Source organism: Atractosteus spatula, chromosome 8 (assembly GCF_055471065.1).
Source record: "Atractosteus spatula isolate fAtrSpa1 chromosome 8, fAtrSpa1.hap1, whole genome shotgun sequence".
Taxonomy (NCBI): domain Eukaryota; kingdom Metazoa; phylum Chordata; class Actinopteri; order Semionotiformes; family Lepisosteidae; genus Atractosteus; species Atractosteus spatula.
Genome location: NC_142713.1, coordinates 5,936,806 through 5,951,223, shown reverse-complemented (window position 1 = coordinate 5,951,223; position 14,418 = coordinate 5,936,806). Strand labels below are relative to the sequence as shown.

Genomic DNA, 14,418 nt, shown 5'->3' with positions numbered 1-14,418 from the left:
TGCGCGTACGCGGTAAATAGCGAAATTGATTAATTGGTGCAATTCAACGTTTTAATAAACGCCGTTTAAAATTGAGAGGCCGGTCCTCTCGGAGAGCGATGGAGGGTTGGTTGTTAACCGGTCACTGCTGGTGTCTTAATTCGCCGCCGAATTAAAATAAACGAAATCAACATTTCATCGATATAGCGGATTAGGGACAGCTGTCATGGGATTTTACAAGCTTTCGCAATGCCTCCTTAAGCCCAAAACGCAATTTTGGCTGCCTCGCAGGCCACTGTTGCGCACAATGGAGTTGTCCTGAGCAAAGAGAAGTCCTTCCCCTTAACTGCATAGTCTCCGAGTAAAATGTCACTCGGACAAGTCAGGACTATGTTCTCAAAATCAGAGTCGGTATCCAGCCAGTGTGTCATAATCAATTAACGGGAGCGTATCTCGAACTGAAAAGTGGAAAGGGTGCTTTGCAACGCTTAATCTCGCTTACTTTTAAAATTGGTGGGGTTACAGTAGCTGGGACATATAACAGCGCTCGCTTTTCTGTCCTATGATTAAAAAAAAACATGCAGCCCTAATAAAGTAATTTGGTAACCACCACCACCAGCAGCTAAATGTCTGGCTACAGTGTTTTCCTGGGACTAGCAAACGTTTAAGACGATGTCGGCTGTGAAATTGCCTCACTGTGTCGAGGCTCTGATTTATTTTAATGTCGTGTCTCTGTTATTTTTTTTTTAATCTGCGCGGAGAGACGTTTTTATCGAGACTGCGGTAATTCATCGGGCGGGTGAAGGTTATTTCATGAAACACGTTTGTTTCCATGTTATATATTGCTGGTTGTGTGCGTGGTTTCAGTTTTACGATTATCGCCTTCTTTTTGGAGAGCTTGTTTTTCACTTCATTTTCGTTCCGTTGAATTTCTAAGCGCTACACGTGAATGCCCTTGTGGAGGAAGGGATATTTGAGGAATATTTTCATGATAGATGAGGCAGTGCGCCAACTGTTGTTTTATGACAAAGTCCAATTCATAATGATGTAAAAGTAACAGTTTGTGAACAATCTTACTAGTGTCTTTTTGCAGGCTTTCTGTACATGGTGGGTACAGCGATTGTGCTCCCTTTGTGAACAGTTTCATTTGAGGCCCGTTTCACCCTTGAAACATGCACAAAGTTTTGTCTTGGTGAAATCTTAACATGACGTGAGCTCACAAGAAATACATTTTGATACCCATGCTTCACAGTCCATAAGTGAAACAAAATATAATTCTATACGTAAATATTTAAGCAGGTAGCCAAACTGACGAAAAAACTTAAGTAATACAATAATATTTACCTTCACACATATATTCCGAGTATGCTGAATTTTATTCCCACTTGCTGTGTTTTATACAGCCAGTAAAGTTTGAGAAATTCTAAATCTATAAATTGAGAAAGTTGTGTCACATTGAATACCCATTTAAATAGAGTTGTCTTGCTAAAAATACAGATCAAAGTCAAAATACTGGATTAAGCAGTTGAAGAAAATTGTATGCCAATAAAGACTTATTTAAATTAACTGAGTAGTGGCTGTCTATTATTATTATTATTATTATTATTATTATTATTATCAGATGCACATATCCCATAGAATGCACGATGTATCAAATTATATATGAAGTGCATATAAAATATCAAAAACAGTATGAAAAGTTAATATCAATGCATCATTGAAAACAAAGCAGTGAGGTTTAGTGGACGTGCAATGCTTGTACAGTGCAAAACAGGGAAAACTAATGTCCTCTGCATGGAAAACGGCAAGGAGGAGACATTGATTACAGTAAAGAAGGAGCCTCTTTGAGCAGGAGGGCAGAGCAGCGAGCATCAGCCTGTGGTGAAACGTTTCATGATTGCATGAAAGGGATCACATGTGCTGTCGAAAACGGATTTCTCTTGAGGAGGAGCCTGCATGGGGTTAGGGGCTGAGTGGTTCTGATTGTTCTTGTGGTTCTGAGGCCCCAGGAGGAGGATAGACAGAGTAAGCCTGGGGGAAGAGGAGAGGATAGAGGGCGGGCGTGGAGACAGAATGAGCCAGAGTGGTTAAGATGGCGATGGGCAAGAACGGATGTTGTCAAATTGATTTTTTTAGCTCTAGGGAGCCATTTGGAGGGACAGGAGTTAAGATAAGAGATGACTTTATTAGCCATATACAATTTCTTGCATTAGGAATTTGTCTTTTTGGCGCCCCTGGAGCAGTTGGGGTTAAGGGCCTTGCTCAGGGCCCCAACGGAGTAGGATTCCTCTGCCGGCCGTGGGATATGAACCGGCAGCCTTTCAGTCACAAGGGCAGATCCTTAGCCACAGTGCCACCACTCCGCCCAGTTATTGTGTGGCATGAGAGACGCGAGGTATAGAAAAGACCAGGTGAGCCGTAGAGTTCTGAATGAGCTGAAGAGGGCAAAGAAATCACTCGTCTCCTGAACCAGAGCAATTCACTCCCAATGGGTCTCCTGCCCAGAGCTGTTTCTTCCTCTTCATCTCAACCAGGGTCTACAAGCTGTGCAGACAAGTTAGCGAAGAAGGGGAAAAAGTAACGGGAATGTGATGGGAATAGGACAGAGGAGGGAGTCAAGAATGAATTTCTTGGCGGAGGGGGAAGAGAAAAGTGGATTCAGGAGGGATAAAGATGGAGTGGTCGGCAGAAAGGTAAGAAGAATGAGGGCAGGTTGAGAAAGATTCATTTTGAGGTGATGGTAGTGTGGTCAGTTTCTCCAAGCTCGGATCGGAGAGAGAGAAGTTTTAATATAGGAGGAGACGGACATCAGAAGGAGGAAAGGAGCAGAGAATCAGAGCATCGTTTGCAAAAAGTTGGAATGAAAAACCCTGTTAGGAGATCAGAGGTACTAGGAGGCAGGTGTAAGGAGAGAACTGCAGGGGACCCAGCACTGTGCCTTGAGGAACGCCAGTAGAGAGTGAGTGCACCACAGGGAGTCAGCTGCTCTGGAATCGACAAGGTAGGGGAACTAGGTGTGAGCAGCACCAGAGATTCCCAGGCCAGCAAGATGGAAGAGTGCTCGGATCCGTCCATCAAAGGTGGCAGAGGTCGAGGAGGATTAAGACAGGTGAGAGGGAGGCAGAACGATAAATGAACTTTATTTTTATGGAGCTCCTTTAAAGGTGGCTTCTCAAAGCATTTTACACAACAAAAGAAAAAAACAAGGTGAGGGGAGAGAGTAGATGGGGGTGGGGGGTGGGGTATGGAATACAGGAGGAAAGCAAAGAGACCCCTAGAACCGATTAAATAAAAGCCCTTCTAAAAAAGAAGGGTTTGAGTCTGGATTTAATGAGGCTCGTGGTAGGTGACTCTCTGATATCCTTGGGGATAGAGTTCCAGAGCTTAGGGGCATAGCAAAAGAACGTCCTGTCACCCATAGAGTGTAGACAGGCTTGGGGGGGGCACAGACAGGAGACCAGAATTTTTTGAGGAAAGGACAATGCCAACTGAGAGAAGTGCACTTTCAGTGGTGCTGAAGTGTGTTGAATAAAAGCCAGCCGATAGCTGAGAGACCTAGGTGGAGAATTGGCAGTGCACCTGTTTGCACCATTGATTTTTCAATGGGGTGGTACATAGTCAAAATGCGTGAAGCTTACATTGTGTAGCTTTTGTAATACTTAAACCCTTATCGCATCCACATTTCGTTAATGAGACACATCTGTGGTTCACAGCATGTTCTTGTGACATCAAGTGTGGTTTTAAGTGTTAAGCTAATGGTATTGTACAAAGTGCAGTATTGATCTTGCATTGCCAGTACTGCTTAGGTGGAGCAATGGGATTGTTACTTGTTTGTTTCTTGGGTGTCTGCTCTGTGACTGATTACCCACACCTCTTTGACATTTCATTAGTCCTACTGTATCTCTCCTTTGGCAGCAGTCTATAACTCCTTCCTGTTGCTATTGTTCTAGGTATGTTTCACTTATGGAAATTACAGGTCATTACATTTTGCTGTAAAAATGCGGATGGGTACTGTGTAGAACTAGCAGGCTTTGTCAGTCTAAGTTAATCGTCCTTCGTTTTACCTAGAGCAATTACTTACAGAAGTCATTTTTAAGTAAAAATATATTAATTTTCATTTCCTGTGATTTAGTCATTTTGATTCATACATATCAGTAAGGGGTTGGCATGGTGGTGCAGTTGTTAGCACTGCTGCCTCAGCACTGGGGTTCAGTTCCTGGGGTGCTATATGCATGGTGTTTATGTGTTCTGTCTGCGTTTGTGTGGGTTTCCTCCCACAGTGTGCTCTCTCCCACAGTCCCAAGACATGTTAGCGGGTTAATTGGCTTCTGGGAAAATTGGCTTTGGTGTGAATGGGTATGTCTGTGTGTTGCCCTGCAGTGGACTGGTGCCCCATCCAGGGTGTATCCTGCCTTGTGCCCATTGCTTGCTGGGATAGGCTCTGGCTCCCCCACAACCCTGTACTGGATAAAGCGGTTAGAAAATGAATGGATGGAGATATTTCTAAGATCTGATATAAGATACACCTTCCATTTACAGATTGTAACATTGATTTTGAAGTTTTCTTAAGTGATTTGGGGATAAAATACCAATTGAAAATTGCCTGCCTTTTTAAATACTGTACATTATATATACTTTTACAATAAAGCGTCTTAGACTATATGTAAAGTGGCTATTAAAGCAATTTTTGTTTGGTGATTATTTTTCCCAATATTGAAACAATGAATTGAACAAGCGAACCTCATAGCATGGGTTCTTTTTAATGTTACAGTATTTAACGATGTTCTTATGGTCATATAAGACCATACATTGTGATCATGTATTTATGACCACAATATACTGTATGTCCTAATTATTTAAGTACTTTGGACTGAGGAGAGCCCTGGTAGCTTTCTTAACGAGCAGATTGCTAGGCTCAGAGAATTATTTTCTGATCCCAGTGTTTTAAATGTAAAAATTAAAGAGTGAAAAACTCTTCTGCATGTTTCAATCTCTCTGTATACATACAGTATAAACCATAGCTTTAATGATTTATATCTTTTGCTCCAGGTCTGTTGTTTTTCAGCCTCTATTTGTGCTCTCAGTCACTACTGTCTGCACTGACTTATAAATAATAGTTTTTCATCAACAGAGGATACCCCAGCAGTGTTATTGACAGGGCCCTTGCCCGAGCCAAAAACACCCCTCGGACCATCAACTCAATCAGGAACTCCCGCCGTAACAACCGCATTCCTTTGGTGCTTTACTACCACCCCAACACACTTCCTATCCCCAGGATTATTAACGACAACATTTCCATCCTACAGGATGATCCCTCCATTGGGGCCCTCTTTTCTGACCGCCCCATCATCTCATATCGCTGACCACTTAATCTGCATAACCTTCTTGTTCACAGCTCACTTGACCGCCCTCAGCAACCATCCACACCAGGCACTTTCCCCTGCAACAGAGCTCGCTGTATCACCTGCAAGCACACATCTAACACCACACTCATTCAAGGGCCCTCAGGACAATTCCGGATCACCCAGATGGCATCTTGTACCTCCAGCAACCTTATTTCCTGTATCTCTTGCAGTAAATGCCCAGCCATCTACATTGGAGAAGCAGGAAGGAGACTCGGAGACCGCTTCAGAGAACATGTTAGGGCTGTGAAGATTAAAGATCTCTCCAAGCCCATTGTTTCTCATTTGTACCTCTGACGGCCATGACCACTCTAATCTCTCCGTCTGTGTGCTCAAAGACGGTTTTCCTAACTCATACATCAGAAAGACTACCGAAACCAAACTTATCCTGCAGCTAGGATCACACCTTCCCCGTTCTCTTAACGACAAACTACTTTTCTTCTAAATTTTCTCTATTCATTGTAGGTTTCATTTCACACCTCCCTACACCTATCCTGACTCCTGATTTCACACCTCTTGATTGGCCTCTCTTTCTGTCCCCTGCTCCCGCCTCTCACTCCTCTTCTCTCCCAGCTTTTGTTCTCTCGCTACATTACCTTTGCTTACTGCCTTGTCTTTCTCACACCTGAAGAAGGCTCCATGGCTGAAACGTTGTGTTTTCTTTCTTCTTTTTTTCAGCCTGGAATAAACCTATTACTTGTTCATTTGCACCCAAAAATTAAGCCTATTGAAAGGTTTATACAGTGTTTTAGTCGCAATAAATTTGTCTAAACCCACCTGACTGAGGGCCAGCCCCCTAGTCACAGGACGAGGAGTCTGGGACCCCCATGCAGAGTGAGCAGTGACCAAGGGGCAGCTGTCATTTACTTACACTGTCTTTCTCACACCTGAAGAAGGCTCCACGGCCGAAACGTTGTGTTTTCTTTCTTCTTTTTCTCAGTATGGAATAAACCTCTTACTTGTTCCTTTGCAGCCTACGCATGCTGACGCAGCTCCCCAGCTGAACTTATAAATAATAGCTTTGATTGACCTTATCTATTTCATTGAGGGTTTTATGAAGTCCCTCTTTACATATCTTTATTTTAGGGATTTAGTTGTCTTCACCTGTCATCACAAGATACCTGCTTAGTTCTGGGATTGGACTAGTTGATCTTGTTTGTTCTGTCCTTTCTCCATGACACAAATGTCTTTTTTTTTTGTAAGTGAAGTGACTGGAACCGAGTAATTTTAATTACGAAGTCAGCACTGACTACAAAATTTCAGTAACCTGCCTGTCGATTTATAAAGTTTACATTTCACACAGCTGCGTTCTGTTTTGAGTCATTTAGTCCCTTCTCTGTGCTGTCTAGACGCTGTTGCCTTGTAACTCAGTGGAATGTGAAGGCCTTGTAACATCGGGTGACTTATTGTGCTAATGAAGACATCTGGAATTATCTTCAGGTTTAAAATGTATTATTTAAAGGGGACATACAGTAGCCCTTGTTGTATAGGACTGTTACACAATTCAGAGTTTTTTAGGGGAGAACTTGCTGTTTCTTGAGTGTTTTGCTTTGTGATCTTTTTTTCTTTAGGTGCACTTCAGCATTTTAAAAAACGTTTAGCACCTCAGTTCAAGTTTATTGTCATTATACTCATATACAGGTATATGGTATAACGAAATGCTATTTAGCTAGCTCTCAGACGATAAGTAGTACAAAAAAACAACAATGCAATTGTATAATAAAAGAAAGACGGAGACAACAGGCAGTGCACAAAACAACAAAAGGTAACAGGTAATGTGCAAAACAACATCAGATGTGCAAAAACATACATCAACAGAATGAAATAAAGGATAGAAAATTATGGGGAGTGAGCTTTTTGACATGTGAGGTAGAGGTAGTTTTCAATGTGTGTGTGAGTTTTTGGTAAGAAAGAAGGCACTGTGAGGTTCAGATCGTAGGTGAGAGAGGCTGGGAGTTCACTAGTTTGATAGTGCGGGGGTAAAAACTGTCTCCGAGTCTGGCAGTCCGGGCCCGAAAGCTCTGGTACCGTTTTCCAGATGGTAGAGGGTCAAACAGTCTGTAGCTGGGGTGTGTGGGGTCTTTGATGATGCTTAGAGCTTTCCTCAAGCACTGTCTGTCATAGCCATGTTTCAGTAAAAATAAAAGCTCAGCATTCTATCATTTTTCGTTGTGTGGAGAGTCTCAGTCTGAGGTCATCGAGTTTGTTGTCGAGGGATCGGACATTGGCGAGTAAAATGGTTGGTAAAGGATGTTTGTTCCATTTGGTCTTTAGTCTTGTTTGTAGCCCAGCTTGCTTATCACGTTTCCCTTTTTGTTCACATTGTTTGTGACGCTTCCTGGCTTGGTTACCTTGTTCAGGTGATACCATGGTTTCCAGGCCTTGTCGGAGAATTCCTTGCGAGCTGATGCAGTCCAGATCTTCCAGACTAAGTGATAGTCCTGCGGCTCTTGTTCCGATGTCTAAAAGTGTTTGTGGATCATGTACGTGAACATTGGGGAGAGGGAAACTGAAGACTAAGAACAATAACAGAAGAAAAAAAAGCAGTGATAAAAAGATCTGTTTAAGAGAGCTCGCTGGGCTGCTCAGCCATCTAGACTTATAATTTATACTGTACATATGAGGTTTAAATCATGCTTTCACTTTGTAGTTACATTTGTAGGTGAATTTGAAACCTCAGAGTGGGACTATTCTTATGTTAAGCAGCACGAAGGGAGGCAGTTTTTAGTGAAACAGGATTTTCAGGTTTAGAAATAATGTGTCTTCACTGGAGCTCAGATTGCTCCTTGTCTCCAAATTTCTTGTGTGGCGTCTACAAGGGCTGAAACAGGCACATTACTTGAATATCTCCCTGCAGATCGGTAATCAGCTTTTAACATTAAAACAACCTTTGCTTGCCTTTTTTAAAACTATTCCAGTAATTAACCTTGAAGATCACTGGAAAATGGCCTGTAACTGTGGCTTTTGAAGTGTAATTGCTCTTATCTGAATTTTTAAGACCACACAAAGGTATACTATAAATTAGTTGTTAAAATATGATGTTGTAAATAACAGCTCAGGTGCAGTTTTCAGCTTCATATTCTTATTTATGTTGAAAAACAGAAGTAGTAGTACCTACAAATTTTAAACATATTACCACATAGTGTTTTTTTTCTGGTTAATGCGTTTACCTTTTCCAACTGCTTTTGGGCATTGACTCCTATATGTTGTGCAAAACTTCCCTTCTTGGCTTAGAAAAACAGTCCTCGTCCTTTTGCTACTGAACTTTGGACACTTGCATAACATTTTAGTTACAAATTCCACAGAAGTTCAGATCAGCAAAAAGGAATACCCCATTATTCAGATTGCTGTCCCCTGGCTAGGGTCCAATATATTATAACATTTGGAAACTCATATGGCATCAAGACATACTTTGATGAACACACTTCAGCACTGGACAAGAATAATATACTTTGAGACACATCACCTAGATCTCAAAGCAACTCTCCTGCCCATTGTGTGTTGCTGGAGTGCTGCAGGTATACATCCAATAATCTCTGTGTGTAATCGAAAGCTTGCCGTTGATTATCCTGTTGTTCACCGAATGTATTGTGCTTTTTAAAATGAGTGTCTCATTAATGTATCTCAACAAAACAGCATAACAAGTTCTACTTGACATTTTTTAAACCAAAGTTGTTTTCAGGTTTGGAAATGTTCTGAAATTGAAGGTACAGCTTAAAGTTCAGCAATGGTGTTATCAAACATTTAAAGGAATGCTGTCCGCAGAGTGGCACTGGTACTTATGTGTGCGCTGGTATGCTAGCACGGTATGCCAGGTGAAAAAAAACAGTGCAGTCTCCTTAAACAAAAGAACACCACTCCTCTCAATTGCTTGTCCGTTTCCAACAGCTTAACTGAAGCAGCACTACGGTAAATGAGAAAGTAAAGGGTACACATAATTCAAGCCGTAGTTACTGGAACATCCGCTGTGCTTCCTGGATGAGAAGGGTCATGTGATTCTTCTCACCTCAGACATAGTGAGATGTTGCTTTTGTTTTGTCTCCCGGTAGAAAAAGTAGTTCTGTTGCAATAAAAAATGCTATTAAAACAATAAGCTGCCTGCTGTTCGTTCTTTCACTTACAGTACTTGAATCGCTGTTAAGTCATTTGCCATCTTCGTAACTAGATAAATGGTTGATTGGAAAAGTATTGTTTAAGAGAATAACCCAGAGTGCGATGAATTACGACCCCTTATTGATGAAAGCATAGGTAACTAAAGATAGTTAATGAACGTTGACCTTGTTTGTACTGAGAAGGTCTGTAGTTCAGATAAATGAATGAATGAAGCCGATGGCTTTCATCCAAGATGACTTGCGTTCGTAATAGTCAATAAACAATGTAACGCTTTAGAAATGCAAATAAAATAATTTGAACGCAAATGCTGAAACCTATCCAGTGTAAATGAACCAGCCCTAAGGTGTACTGTTATTACTGGAGGGGTTTTCCAGACGTGTCAGAGTGATGCTTATATGCAGGATGGTGGCCGTGTGTCCTGTCTTTTTTTTTTAAATCAGGTCATGTACAGACACTTGCCCTTGTTTTTCCTGTGCGGTCGGCTCATAACACGACGTATTGTGGCAGATCATCGGTTCTCAAGCAAAGCACTCTTCTGGTTATTTTTTACTGACAGGTGTGGAGTACTGTAAAGACGCCCTCCCCAGACAAAAAAAAATGACGCTGCATGTATAAGCAATTTGTATATCGGGTTCAAGCAGCATTAAATCCTGTATATGACCGAAGAAAGCGCTGTTAAATAAAATTAGTTTTTCGATGCTTGCAGAAGTTTGAAAAGGAGGAAGAGCTGGCGGCAGCGCAGCGCAGTTCCCGGTCTGTGTGACTTTTTTCCGATCATGTGGAATTACTTCATTCCTCCATCTTTTTTTTCCCCTTGCGCTAGAAATAACGTTGGGATTTTTGCCGTTTTCGAATTGCCTTCCCAGATTCAGGCTGCTCAGAACCTTTCTCGTCATACAGATGCGGGGGATGAGAGACTGTCGACTTTTTTTTCCCCCCTCCTCTTCAGAAATGTGTAGGCTGTGCTTCGCTGGGAGGTTAGGGCCATTGACGTGCTGTCGCGGTGCCGAAACAGCAACAGATACTTACTGAGCCTTTGCTATTCGTATAGAGAGAACCGCTACTTTCTTAAACTCTTCCCCTTTTCTTGCACCTGTATCAAATCTTTCACGTTTGAGTCTTTCTTTAATTTTCACTGATCTACCAACTGCCAATTATGAACAGCCATAGACTTTCAGTGGTTTAAGTACTGTACCTGTGTACAGTACAGTATGTGGTCAATACTCGTTATACACTGGCTTTTCCAAAGGTTAGCTTTTTTGCATTCTGCTCACGTGTCTTAAGTGTAGTTTGGTGTTAGATCATCTTTCCTTCAAATCACCTCGATTGTTTTGATGATGTCCCTCGATTTTATTTCAGTGTGCTCAAAGAATATTCGAATATTCTGGCTGTTTCCTTGGCCTTCTAGAAAATAGTCCTTCCTAAATGTCCTCCTTTTCTTTTTTCACATAAGTGTGTCGATCCTGTGCATGTACTGTAGTATGAGTTATACATGATTTTCTTTTGAAAAGTGACTGCAAAGGGAAATGTGAATCCACAGTGTACACTGCTGATCAATTACGCATTTATCTACTCTATTTTTTTTCTGTATAAAGAACGAAAAAACAACAGTATAAAAAAGCACATCAATTTCTACTGAATTATTTGCCATTTTGTGTTAAGCAGGTGGTCCTGTACAAATACTGTAACTGAGCTTTCTAGATGTTAAAGAGGAATAAGTGTGATCCATGACATGTGATAGGCAAATCTGGTGGATCAGCTGCTACAAAACTTTGTATTGGCTGCTCATGCACAGAGCCTTACAAAAGTACCACACACCAGCTCCCAGTGTGGAGGAGAGCAGAATGATGAAGCCAGTTCAGAGATGGGGATTATTAGGAGGCCATGAGTGGTAAAGTCCAGGGGGAAAATTTGGACAGGATACTGGGGTAACACCCCGACTCTTTTCGAGAAACACCCTGGGATTTTTAACGACCACAGAGAATCAATACCTCGGTTTTACGTCTCATCCGTAGGACGGCGCCTTTTTTATGGTATATTGTCCCCAGCACTATACTGGGGCCTTAGGACCCACACAGGTTGAGCGCCCCCTACTGGTTCCACTAACACCTTTTCCACCAGCAACCTTTTTTTCCCAGGGTCATATAGCTGCTGGCTAATAGCTTTTGCTTTAACACAACAATATGTGTGTATCTGTGACATGTAGTGCAGACCTGATTTCTTGCACTGGCCTGTATTCCACTGGTTCTTCCCTGAGCAGAACTCCCAGTGTTGAATCACATAATTCAAGCACTAATGCTTTAACTGTACACAATATATTGTACCAGCCTGTTCTAGGAAAGTATAGTCGTCTTGCTTAACTGAACAATACCCTAGGTAACCCCAGGCATCTTGATGTAATCATTCCCTGGAAGCCAGCCTCCTCCAGACCCAAAATAAACCTACAAAAGCTACCCATGGGACTCCCAATTCAACTCTCATCATGACCACCTTTTCATATTATGTGGGATCTTCATTTTCCCAACTGAATGACTGCCAGTTGTGAGTTCCAAGGCGATGTGTCTCAGATGGGCTTCGTTGTTTGTACAGCATTAATATCCTGGCTCCTGTACAAGTTCCCCCTGTATGGGTGAGTGGCAGTAAAGTAGCCCTTACTGAAAATGGTTTATTTTAAACATCCTTTGAAATCGGCTGAAGTCGTGGGGCAGAAGGAACGTCGTGTTCCAGATAGAAAGCGTTCTGCTTTGTGCAAGATCAACACTGGACATATCCTGGAACAGCCCGGGGAAAGTCCTGACTTTGTAAATGCATGCCGAGACTTTGACGATTGCAATTCATCCATTATCCCCAAATAACCTGTCAAAGCTAGCGATTTGGCCAGAAAGAATGGACCAAATGATTCTATCCCACTGTGCAAAGCTGGGATTAACCAATCTAAAAATAGTGACGGCAATACTATAATTGCTGCCAGAAATGCTTTCACCAAGCATTGGGGGCTGGCTACTTATGCAATCAGTAAATTGCACTTTGTATATCTTATTTGCATGTTTTGCTGACATTAACCCTCCATCACATACAGCAAGGTACATCTTAATTATTACAGTTTAGAATAAAAACATCTAATCTGAAAAACATATACATGGCTTCTAATTCATTCAAATCTCTTGTGTTATTGTTGTAGGTATGTATGATCTTATTTACAGGTAGTGAATACTTTTTGCAAGCTATTTTGTTAGAATACCTTGTACTTGCATTGTCATGATCAGGTTTTTGAAGATTCCAGTGATTGTGATTCAAAGATTGCGAAACAACAAATGCGGTTTCTTATTAGATCAACTAAGCTGCACTAATCACAAAGTAAAAACGCACTAAGGGAAGCTTTGAGTAAATTGTTGAAGCTCATATCTTACGTATATTGCAGCTCTTTGGCTCTAAGATGTGTGGCACTATTGAATAGCAGCAGTACATTCAGCAAAATGAATGTTTCGATTGTGTGTACAGTGCTCACTATAAATCATTTGTGGGATGTGTTTTTTATAGAGAGCATGGAGTTTTCTAATTAATCTAATTAGTCTCTTTATGGTTTCTCTTGTACATTTTTGTTTGCCAATGACTACATTCCCCAACAGGTTCTGTTTATTTTGTCAGTGGTTAGACTAGTTTTGAAAATGTTAAGCAATCCAATTTCAGATGATCTTACTGTATGATAGCTGTTGTTGTAGAGGTGGTTTAAACATTTGATCGGGAGAACTATATCGGTATGCGATAGAAGACGATACGTCAAATATCATGAACGTTAACTGTTTTCAGTGCGTTTTGTGGTTTTATAACTTCTTATTAGAATTCTTTGTATTTAATTTGAGCTCTCTTTACGGCAAGTCAGTTTAAGTCATCTTAACAATAGTCAAACCTCTCAGCTGAGAACTTTATAACACTGCCTTTTGAAAGCCTTAAGCTGAAAAGTTGTCTTTGAAAGACCAGGGGAGCTTGGAAAATTGGGCTGCAAATGCTAAAACTGGGAAATGCTCATGCTTGTGAAATGGGGGCGTACTGCCGGTGCTGCTTTTTCGTTCACAGCTTAAGACATACATTTATTTGCTTCTCCTGAAATTTCCCTCCAGGGAGAAGCCAAGTGCAAGCTCTGTCCATTTTGGCAGAAACCAGCAACAGCTGTCTTGTGTGGGTGTGCGCATGTCTGTGTTCTTGTGAGCTGGGTTGAAAAAATGCTGTTTGTGTAATTTTTATAATTAGAGGCCTTGTTTCAGGCAGTTCTGATGTTCTTGCAAGTAGGACAGAACTGGAATTCTCACCACAGCCTATGCCTGGATATTGACCATAAGGCTGCTAATAATTTATACTGTCGATTTTAATACTAAAATACTAATGAATAAAGAACTGAATTCTGAAACCTCTAAAATGTTAAGCTATTGAGCAGAAACAGGATTTGATTAAAATAGTTCCTAACTCATCACTGTGTCAATATTTCCAGAAGAGGCCATTGGGTCAGTTAAGCTAAATGTTCACCTGAATGTATTTGATATTTTTTCAAACTTTTCTGTTTTTCTTTACTCTGAGATCCTGGCACAAATCTTGCAGTCGATCCTTTGTTGTTCTGTTGGATCCCAATCGATCCTTCTTTTATATCCTGTCCAGGCACTGGAACTTAGTGACAATTTTATGAGAAACATGATCCTATACCAATTGTAAATACTTAAGATCATGATAAGGAAGCAGAGTATTTTAGGAAATGTCAGGAATCTAAGAATCCAAAACCCATTTTTTTTCTCACAAAGATGTTTTTGCTTTACGGTTTCCTTGCTTAAATAATCTAAATACAGTATATTGTAAGACTTTGTGTTTACCTGCATAACTGTATATCATCTTTTATTCAGACCTTCATGAATATCTGATTACATTTTTACGT

At 41.1% G+C, this 14,418-nt stretch overlaps 1 protein-coding gene across 1 annotated transcript in view; it reads left to right on the top strand.

The window, feature by feature from the left end:
* The window catches only part of LOC148829105 (peroxisome proliferator-activated receptor alpha-like), a 67,037-nt gene that overhangs the window by 1,142 nt on the left and 51,477 nt on the right, over nt 1-14,418 (top strand). The window lies entirely within an intron of this gene.